Source organism: Tachypleus tridentatus, chromosome 13, assembly GCF_004210375.1.
Source record: "Tachypleus tridentatus isolate NWPU-2018 chromosome 13, ASM421037v1, whole genome shotgun sequence".
NCBI classification, from domain to species: domain Eukaryota; kingdom Metazoa; phylum Arthropoda; class Merostomata; order Xiphosura; family Limulidae; genus Tachypleus; species Tachypleus tridentatus.
The window spans coordinates 142,035,923-142,047,223 of NC_134837.1; positions in this window are offsets into that span (position 1 = coordinate 142,035,923).

Here is an 11,301-nt window from a genome sequence, read left to right on the forward strand (position 1 = left end):
ATGTTGAGTCACTCCTTCTCACACTATATGTCTAGTAAATAATCTATAACCATGTATTTCAAAGACATTTCTGTCATCAAAATCATCTACATTTTACTATGGTTCAGTTATCCCCATCATATCAAAATCTTCTATTTCTACCAGTGTCCTAAAGTCATCTAGTTTATTTCTTATACTCCTATCATTACAATAGTAATACTTAAGCCTACTCTTATAATTACTTTTATACTGATTTCCTATGCTAAAATTTCCTCTACATCTCAGTTTTGTTTCATCTAGTTGATGTTTACCCTCAGTGCTATCAAGTCTCTAGTTTAAAACTTCACAAACATTCGAAACTATTTCATACTTAAGGGTAAATCATCCATTCTAAAACGTTCCCTCCTTCTTCTGAAATGATCCCAAAACTCCAACCAGCTAACCTGCTCATCCTTACATATTAATTTCAGTCTAGAATTTAGCCCTAATGATCTACTCAAAACTTTATCTTTACAATTAATTAATTAATTCTTGGCAGTATTCCTGACACAATTAACTCATAGCTTTTATATTTAAATAACTTATCAACCTCTTCTACTTATTCTTCTTTATATCGCTAGCCCCTATGTGCACAACAAAGACTGCATCGTTGCCAGTCTCTTTTATTATACCTTTTGCTCTGTCAGTTATATCTTACACCTGTGCCCCATTATAGTGTAATCTCTCTCTTTTTTCTCCCTATTTGCCCCACATACTATTCTATTCACATTACATGTCAAGGAATTATCCATAACTAAGTTCTTAATCTATATTTTTCTCTAAACCTTTTGCTTTCCTTCCCTCCAATAGTTTCCCGTCCACATAAGTCAAAAGCTAAAATTTGTTTTTCAACAGAATAGGGTCTTTTCAGCTAAGTTCTCTACTTTTAACCCTAATACTACCCTTTCTAACTTCCCGAATGTCATTGTTAATCTTAACTGATGACTACTTTGCATGTAAAGCTGAGTTTCTCTTGAAGTCCTGCTGTCATTTCCCACAGTTTATACTTCTCTTGATATATTTCCTCAACTTTAGTCAGGATAGTCTCCAACCTTTCCTCCTATCTGAAAACTGTGCGTATAAATTGAACATTCTCACCATTAACCTCCTTAAAAGAGCATAGTAACCTAGAGTTTCCAAATAAAATCCACTCGTTGCACCTATCGTACCTAATACACTGGTAACGTTTAATCCAGAACTAGTTTTATCTAATGTATTGTTTGTAAAATTAAAATAAACACTCGATACGACGGTTAAATACCAGTAGCCTGTTGTTAACACTGTTAGAGCTAGGTTTGAAATCAACTAGTTTTTAGACTGTATTTGTTAAATAAAACAATGTATTTAATTTGTCTTACGATCTTACTGCAAATTGAACTAATCCTAAAGAACAGTTACACGCAGCCTGATCTAATGTTATACTATTAAGATATAAATTAAAAGCTTATACTTACTATTCTAGTCCCCAGTCTTACTAAATCTAGTTAATTGTTTGTTATTTTATTCTAATTTCTAAAGAAAATAAAACTAAATAACATTCGAAAATCTACAATGTTATTAGTAGTTAGCTTTCTAACGCCCTCTATCTATCATACATTAAATATTTACTGTTGAATAAGAAAAATATTCCGTACTGCCTTTTTAAATCTCTTAATTTCAAATCGCAACACCAACTTTATCAAGTTTATATTTTAATTACAAAAGCTTCGTGCCTTTTTAAAGAAGTTGAGTTTTTGTTACTTCACTGAGCTATTAAAATAACAAGCACAAACTGATTTTATTCTGAAACTTGGTAACATCAAGAGCTATCTTAAAAATAACTGTTTTCTTAAACATTTTGTTAGCAAGATTATGTTTGTTTGTTTTGAATTTCGCACAAAGCTACTCGAGGGCTATCTGTGCTAGCCGTCCCTAATTTAGCAGTGTAAGACTAGAGGGAAGACAGCTAGTCATCACCACCCACCGCCAAGTCTTGGGCTATTATTTTACCAACGAATAGTGGGATTGACCGCTTTATAACGCTCCAAGGGCTGAAAGAGCGAGTACGTTTGGCCCAACGCGGATGCGAACCTGCGACCCTCAGATGACGAGTCGCACGCCTGAACACGCTTGGCCATGATGACTAGTAAGGTTATGAAGAAATGCCTGTGAAGAGAACAGTAGCGTTTGTTGCATATAAGTTATCTCTAACAATAATCATACTGTTTATGAGTTCCATAAGCTGGTAATTTGATAAAAGTGACAATTTTGCTGAAAATCATTTCAAATCTCAATTACATATTAAAAGTTGTTTTTTTAAAGCAAAATATTTTATTCCAACACTACAACAGTCGTATGTTGTTTACTAATTTACATATCGTGGCTATTGGTTCCACAGTACAGTATCTGACAGTTTGAATCAAAAACGTCTCAAACCCAACAAAGAAGACCATTCCAGTATCTACATCATGTCTAATGGAACTCTTAAGATAAAGACTTCATTATATTTTGTCCAGCAGAGAGAAAAAAAAAAAAAACGTTAGGTAACGTTATTGATTACATGCCAGGTATTAATAATACATCTTCGTGTGTTTTCCCTCTCGATACATTTAAAATTGAGCTCTAACGTGAAGGTTTAATTTCTTGGAGCACCTTTTGATGACACAGTAACCCAGTCGAAAACTTGTGTGGAACACCCGATGTTTTTGGTTTTATATGGTTCTGACATTAATCAACACAGATACAGATCTTACGCTTATGATAAGCAATTACAATGCAAACTACCTTGGAGCACCAGAGATATCACCAGAGAATGGATATTGAGGGGAACAGTTATATAACCATCACAGATCGTGTGGTCACTTCCAGTTGTGATCGTAGTGACGAATTAAGGAAAACAATAGTCCTGCGTGAACTTCAAATGGATGGACGAGGTAAAGTAAGTTAATATCTTTCTTTGTCTTGCATAGACGAATGGCTAGATCAGTGGTTCTCAACTTGTGACACACTACGACAATCTGAAAATTTTCGCGGCACACCTGGAAAGCCTTAACGATTTTTTGTAGGTACATGTTATAGGGCAAGTGTTAAAAGCCTTAGAACAAAAATCATGGTCAAAGCAAGGGATAATAATGTCATTGTGCATCACGTTTAGATACACGTAATACAGAAGAGTTGACTTAAAAAGCCTTAGAACGAAAATCACGGCCAGAGCAAGCGATATTAATGTCATCTTCCCATTGACAATACTATCGCTTGGTTTGGCCGTGAATGTCGTTTTAAGGCTTTTTAACGATTTTGTGGTATAGCAGAAAAATCAAAACTTGTTATTTTTACATATGTTTTCAATGTGACGCTTGTGTCTGCTTCCGAGAGCAAATCAAATTGAAGCGAGGCTCTAACGTAGACAAACAAGCTCGCATTTCATCATCGACTGTAAGAAGCCTCTCTCTCTTTCTGGCTTTAATTTCAGTCAATGCTGAAAATCCACTTTCGCAAAACCACGAAGATGTAAATGAAAGCAGAATTTCAACTGCTTTTGAACTGATTGCAGGATATAAATTTTTAATGGCGATCCAAAACTCATCCAAGCTCTTTTTGGGAAACAATGACTGATAAAATTTGTCGTTTCGTAAATCAATGAGCCGTTCTTCCTCCTCAGTTGTAAGATTTGTTGTCTCGTTGATTCCGAATGGAAAGGTCACCCAGTTATATTCGTCGACAGCAAGTGACGGGAAGTAATGTTTTAGTGCGGACTGTAGGTTGCTTAATGTGTTCAAAATTTGAGGGACAATTTTCTTCTTTGACGGACATTCGTTAACAGAAGGAAAACAATCAAGGACTCCTTTGAAGATCTTGTTCTTCCACAGCGTCACCTTTCATCGAAGGCCTTCAGTTTGGACGTTGCAGTAATAATGTTTTCAAATGGTCCTTGGAGACTTAAGTTCAGAGAATTTAATTTGTCAAACAAGTCGAAGAGAAGTTGTATCTTCAGCCACCAGATCTCATCATAAAAAAAATTCAAAACCTGCTTCCTCAACCTCCAAGAAAGAAATTACTTGAGTTTTCAGTTGGACAAGACGCTTTAAAACCTTTCCTTTCGAAAGCCATCGAACTTCAATGTGATACAATAGCTTTTTGTAGTCTGAATCCATCGCCTCACAGAGAGAGAGAAAGTCGAGATTAAAGTGGCCGAGACTTGATTAAATTCACCAATTAAATAACTTGATTCATAACAGACTGCAAATCTTTCGACAAAGGTTTGGAGGCGAACGCCTCTCTGTGAATCTTGCAGTGAACAATCCTAATGATTGGATTTTGTTGGCGCACGAGAGTGACGAATCCCTTCTTTTTTCCTTACATTGAAGGACAGCCATTGGTGCAAACGCTGACACAGTTATTCCAATGTAATTTGAAGAGCAAAATGTTTTCATTCATCAACTCGAAAATGTCTTGGCCTTTCGCTTTACTTTTTAAATCTTTGCAAAATAAATATTCGTTTACGATTTTTCCATCTTTTATGAATCGAACAAAAGCTAGAACTTTAGCTTTTCTACTAATGTCAGTAGATTCATCAACTTGAAGAGACCATAACAGAGAAAATTCATCTTCAGGCGCTTCGAAGTGTTCGCAAACTTGGTCCTTGAAATCCAACGATAAGTCTACAGTTCTGTGTGAAATTGTGTCATTGGACAGTGGAACTTTCTGAACCTTTTTGGCGGCATCCGTTCCAAGCATAGTTTCAACGATGATTGCTAACGCTGGCGCAATGACTGATTCGGCCTCCGTATGCGCGTTTTGCCAACAATTGAGTAACCTTATAACTTGCAATCAATCCTTTTTTCAGGCAGCTTCATGTAGTTCACAAGCTTCCTTAATAGTTCATGTTGTTGAGCCGCGAGATTCTCGAAGTATTCTTTTGGTTTATCCTTTACAGCTGAATGTTTTGTTTCCAAGTGTCTCTTCAGTTTGCTAGGAACAATCGCCTCTTTCGATAAAGCTGCATTACAGAGTAGGCAGAATAGTAATTGAGAATGTTCTGATTCCAAAGCGATAAAACCGTATTCGATGTATTCGTTTTTGTACTTTCGTTTGATTCCTTGCTTTTGATTCAACACATTCTCCTTTGCAGCACCAGACTTACTTAAGTATTTTTCCATGGATAAATGATAAAGCTAATTCATACACGATAAGCACGAAGTTCTGCAGTTGATATAAAATTCCTACCTACAGTGTAGTAGCTGTAGCTTACCGCAGAATGAGAACGTGTTCCAGAAAGCAGTTTGATTGTTTGATGCATCATTTATGACGTACGAAGCGCTTGTTGCGGCACAATTCAACTAAAGTAGAACCGTTGCAGTCGAGAATGAAATTTAAGTATGAACTTCTCAGTGCTCGAGTTCAATGAAAATCATCGAATGTTTTGGAAGGTTTCAGAGTGTCTCTATAGTAGCTTTTATTAACTGATGTGTTCGACTTGTAAAATCCCAAAAAAAGTTGAATGTGTTTCAAAAACACCGCGACACACCTGCCAATCTCTCGCGGCACACAGGTTAAGAATCACTGGACTAGATATATTGAAAAACACCTATTGGTTAACATTACTAGGCATGACTTGTGGATGTTGTAAAATGGAATTGTGTGATGAAAATAAGCTTGAAACAACTTTAAGCTCTTGTGAAGGAGTGTGTGAGCTCCATGTTGTTCTATATGATCTGTGTAATAAATCCATGAATTATGAGCTTTGATAGAGCCTACAATGAGAGATCTGAGAGATATTTATGTGAATGGCTTGCTTGTCTTTGGCTGCTCGTTTCAAACAATATTGAGAACTTGATAATGCTATTTTAGTACACTAACGATACAGGCTTGGAATTGAAACCAGGAAGGTGTGAGCTTAAACACGTGGAAGTCTCAAATTATTCTTTGAAGATAACATACTGGCCTCCACTTTCTAACAGACCCTCTGAAGATAACATACTGGTCCCCACTTTTTAACAAACACTCTCTGAAACTACCACACTAGTTCCTACTTTCTAACAAACCCTCTGAAGATAACATACTAGTCCCCACTATCTAACAAACTCTCTGAAGATAACACACTGACTTCCACTTTCTAATAAACCCTCTGAATATAACATACTGGCCCCCACATTCTAACAAACCCACTCAAGATAACATACTAGTCCCCGCTTTCTAACAAACTCTCTGAAAATAACATATTACTCTCCACTTTCTAACAAATCCTCTGAAGATAACATACTGGCTTTTACTTTGTAACAAATCCCCTAAAGATAACATACTGACCTCCGCTTTCTAACAAACTCTCTGAAGATGACATACCGGCTCCAACTTTATAACAAATAAAATGTTCGCAGGTTCACGTGGTGTCATGGTTTTTGTTCAATTTTCTTGGGTTGTCACACAACTAAATGTGTTGACTGATTGATACCACGTAAGGATGGTAAGTGCTTCTTATTTGTCTTTCGTAAAACAATGACCAAGTCAGGTGTGGTTGAAGTATACTACTAACCTAGGCGACCATGTCAATTCATTGGATATTTAAATCCTGGACACTGTAGCGTGACTAAAACAATTACATGAATCCACACGAATAGTGATAATTCTGCATTTAGCTGGACGTCTTTAACAACCAATCAGAAGTTTTGGATAAAGAAACTGAATGACCAAGCCGTAATTTGAGTGCTACTTATCATGGTATCACAGGCTTACAATATTTCGATAGCCTGCACTTGTGACACGATTACGTACCTTACCGTCGTTATGAACCAGTGAAATGTGATAGCCAAACTATGATGCAGCTAATAGTCCACAGAGTTCGAAGACATTAAATATTACAGGTTTTACATAGTGCATGGACTTGGAGACCTTAAAGTGTGTCGTAAAGTATCATCAACATGTAATGCCCCGAGGGAAACTGGCTGCATCAGGAAAGACTCAAACAGTGAGCGATATTTCAGCTCTGCGAAAGATCACCTTGGATACAGCTAGTGACATGACCAAAATTGAAAGAGGTTAATGGATATGTGTTGTTTATTATCGATTACTTCAAACAGGCTGCATTTTACCCATTTAGTGATTCATTATCATTAGCTGAACAGCGTATTTCATGCTTTCACGTGCTTAGAGAAATTCATATATACCAAGGAATTAGCTTCAACAAAACAGCTATTTGCATAGATGTATCTAATGTTGGAAGTGGCGAAGACACGCACTTCACCAAATAATTCACGACGTGATAGTTTGACTGGAATGGCTATGCAAACTGTCAAGCTAAGTTTGCTAACCCTAATGATGGCACATGGCATTCCAGAGAATGCAGGATCAACATAAAAAATTCAAAATAAATCCAACATCCACATCTGTTTCAGAAAGTAGACTTTTCTTAATCAGGTACAACTTCAGTAGCTTTGACACAAATACAGAACATTTAAATTATGAGAGATTAAATGGCTATAGGGCGTCTTGTAAAAGTCAGTTTTACTGCACCTTCCTTTTAGAAGTACATAGAAATTAAATATGGGCAAAGAGTTTTAGAAAAACATCAAATTGGCTTTGACGTGCCTTTTAATGAAAAACGTTGGTGTAACATAAGAACCAATAACTTGAATGTTTTCCATAGGAAATAATAAAAAATTAATGAAGACAAAATTGTGAGAAACTGATACATGTGGACATCAATGACAAAATCTGATTCTTAATAATTCTAATTTTATTGAAGATTAGTAACATTCAACATTCTTAGAAAAACACAAAGGTTTTAGTATTGAAATTTTTGATGGAGAAAGGAATGTTTGACCTGGCGTGGTCTGATGGTTATAGTTCTCGACTCACAATATGAGGGTCGTGGGCTCGAATTCCATCCCCAAACATATTAGACTCCTTCACTATTCATTGGTTAAAGAGTAGCCTAAGAGCTGGTAGCGGGTGATGTCGACTAGCTGCCTTACTTCTAGTCTATCACTTCAATATAGGGGACTGCTAGCGCTTATACCCTCCAGTATATTTACACGAAATTTTAAAGTAACAAATGAGTTTTCCTTTTTTAATTCCAAAATAAAGGTGCACATTTCATGATAATGACAGTGAAAATGTTAACCGCTTCGAACATTTTTTTCAAAAGGTGTAAATGAATTTTATGTGGACTTAACTGGATAATTAGAATTGAAAACAAAATACGAGAAAACTACAGGGTACTTTATTGTTTTAATGAAAAAAACGGATTTTTCGAAAACACCAAATTACCCATATTTTTTCTGTAAAAGAAAATTAGGCACTCAATATAGAGACAAATATATTAGAAAGGCAGAGGCTTTAGTTTTTGCAGCATTTGTGGAAAGCTCCCTAGTTTCTCTGTGGTAAGTCTGTAGGCTCAAGATGCTAAAATAATTCATTGTATTACTTTATAAAAATCATACACAGTTAATAGAAAAATTAGTTTTTAAGCTCATATATGACGCATTTATTCAATAAAAGAACAACAAAATTGAAGTTTGTTATAATATGTGTGTAAAGAGAGTGTAGTTTTTGTTCTACTCGGTGGACACAGTAGGCAGCCTGATTTGACTTTGCTATAAGAAAACACATTTTGTTTTGTTGTTGTCTCGAAGAAAATTAAGTTTGAAGGAAGACAAAATTTTCTAACATGTTTAGGCTTAACTTTAAGAATCTTTAATGAACTATTCCGATTTTTGAAAAGCTCAATAAAGGTGTATATTTTGCTCAGATGAACGTTAACTATTGAATAACAAAATTTGAGATAACGACCAAAATTAGCTATTTGGAATTTAAATTAAAAATGGATTTTTTTAAAAGCTCATATTTGTTACATCTGTTCATTTAAAGAAAGGCAAAATTTGCCGTAATTTTTATTAAAAAACTAATGAAGTGTGCATTTATGATCCAGATTAAAATTAAAATTAGAGAACGATTTTTTTTAAATGTCATCGCTTGAGCTTACGGAGTTTCAGTGAACTAATCGATTTTTTTGAAAAATAAAGTTATATATATTTTGCTCAGTTTCGTTTCATTTCCTCTGAATTTTGCGCAAAGTTACACGAGAGCAATCAGCTCTAGCCGACCCTAATTTAGCAGTGCAAGATTAGAGGGAAGGCAGCTAGTCAACACTACCCACTGCCATCTCTTGGGCAACGTTTTAACAACGAATAATGGGATTGACCGTCACGTTATAACACTCTCACGGCTGAAAGGACGAGCATGTTTAGATGAATAATTTGCTCAGAAGAAGATTTAAAATAATAATTCTTGAAAAAACAACCAAGACCTGATTATATGAAAAGTAAATGAAACATTGTTTTTTTGTATATAAAATCTAAATGGCTTTATTTTTCCTGTTGAAGAGATGAAAGAATGAAGATGGTCAGAAACCTAACAAACTCATCAAAGAAATTACATTCTCATTGTTCAAATATTTATGTTTTTGTCTACCACGAAAAACAAACCCAATCTATGAATTCTTAAGATTGTTAACACGCTTCAAATGTTCTTTTGTTTTGGCAAGAGGTTTAATCTTTTTTGAAAACTTAATTAAGTTCTAATGAAAAATCCATTATTTCATTTAAAGTCATGAATTTCTTTAAACCGAACTCCTTTTAGTACACGTAAGACTTCATCAGAAAGTTACCAAAACACAAGCTATTGTTAATTTTCTCGCAAGAAAAATGATCACCGACTAAACAACAGTTTAAAACCGTCCCTAATTTAGCAGTGTAATACTAGAGGGAAGGCAGATAGTCATCACCACTCACCACCAACTCTTGGGCTATTTTTTCACGAACAACTGAAAAGGCAAGCATGTTTGGTGCGACGAGGATTCGAACGTGCTACCCTCAAATTACTAGTCGAACTCCTTAACCCAACTGGCCACGCCGGGTCGTCCTGTTTAAGATCACGGATCTAGTTTTCTTTATAAAGTGTTGACACAAAATGCCGTGCCGGGTCGTCCTGTTTAAGATCACGGATCTAGTTTTCTTTATAAAGTGTTGACACAAAATGCCGTGCCGGGTCGTCCTGTTTAAGATCACGGATCTAGTTTTCTTTATAAAGTGTTGACACAAAATGCCATGCCGGGGCGTCCTGTTTAAGATCACGGATCTAGTTTTCTTCATAAAGTGTTGACACAAAATGCCATGCCGGGGCGTCCTGTTTAAGATCACGGATCTAGTTTTCTTTATAAAGTGTTGACACAAAATGCTATGCCGGGTCGTTCTGTTTAAGATCACGGATCTAGTTTTCTTCATAAAGTGTTGACACAAAATACCATGCCGGGGCGTCCTGTTTAAGATCACGGATCAAGTTTTCTTCATAAAGTGTTGACACAAAATGCCATGCCGGGTCGTCCTGTTTAAGATCACGGATCTAGTTTTCTTTATAAAGTGTTGACACAAAATGTCATGCCGGGGCGTCCTGTTTAAGATCACGGATCAAGTTTTCTTCATAAAGTGTTGACACAAAATGCCATGCCGGGTCGTCCTGTTTAAGATCACGGATCTAGTTTTCTTTATAAAGTGTTGACACAAAATGTCATGCCGGGTCGTCCTGTTTAAGATCACGGATCTAGTTTTCTTTATGAAGTGTTGACACAAAATGTGAGATGGCAATTTATATGATTGGTAAGTTTTATATATTTCTGGAACGACACCTGCTTTGAACGATTACTGAACTTGTGCTGTTAAACATGAATAATAAGTACGACAAACCATAGTGATATTGAACTCATAAATAACTTATTTACAGCTTTAGTTTTGAACTTCTGCTATCATAATAAGCTGGATAGTTATTCCTAACTCATAGTTATATTGAACTCATAAATAACTTATTTACAGCTTTAGTTTTGAACTTCTGCTATCATAATAAACTAGATAGTTATTCCTAACTCATAGTGATATTGAACTCATAAATAACTTATTTACAGCTTTAGTTTTGAACTTCTGCTATCATAATAAACTAGATAGTTATTCCTAACTCATAGTGATATTGAACTCATAAATAACTTATTTACAGCTTTAGTTTTGAACTTCTGCTATCATAATAAGCTGGATAGTTATTCCTAACTCATAGTGATATTGAACTCATAAATAACTTATTTACAGCTTTAGTTTTGAACTTCTGCTATCATAATAAGCTAGATAGTTATTCCTAACTCATAGTGATATTGAACTCATAAATAACTTATTTACAGCTTTAGTTTTGAACTTCTGCTATCATATTAAGCTGGATAATTATTCCTAACTCATAGTTATATTGAACTCATAAATAACTTAT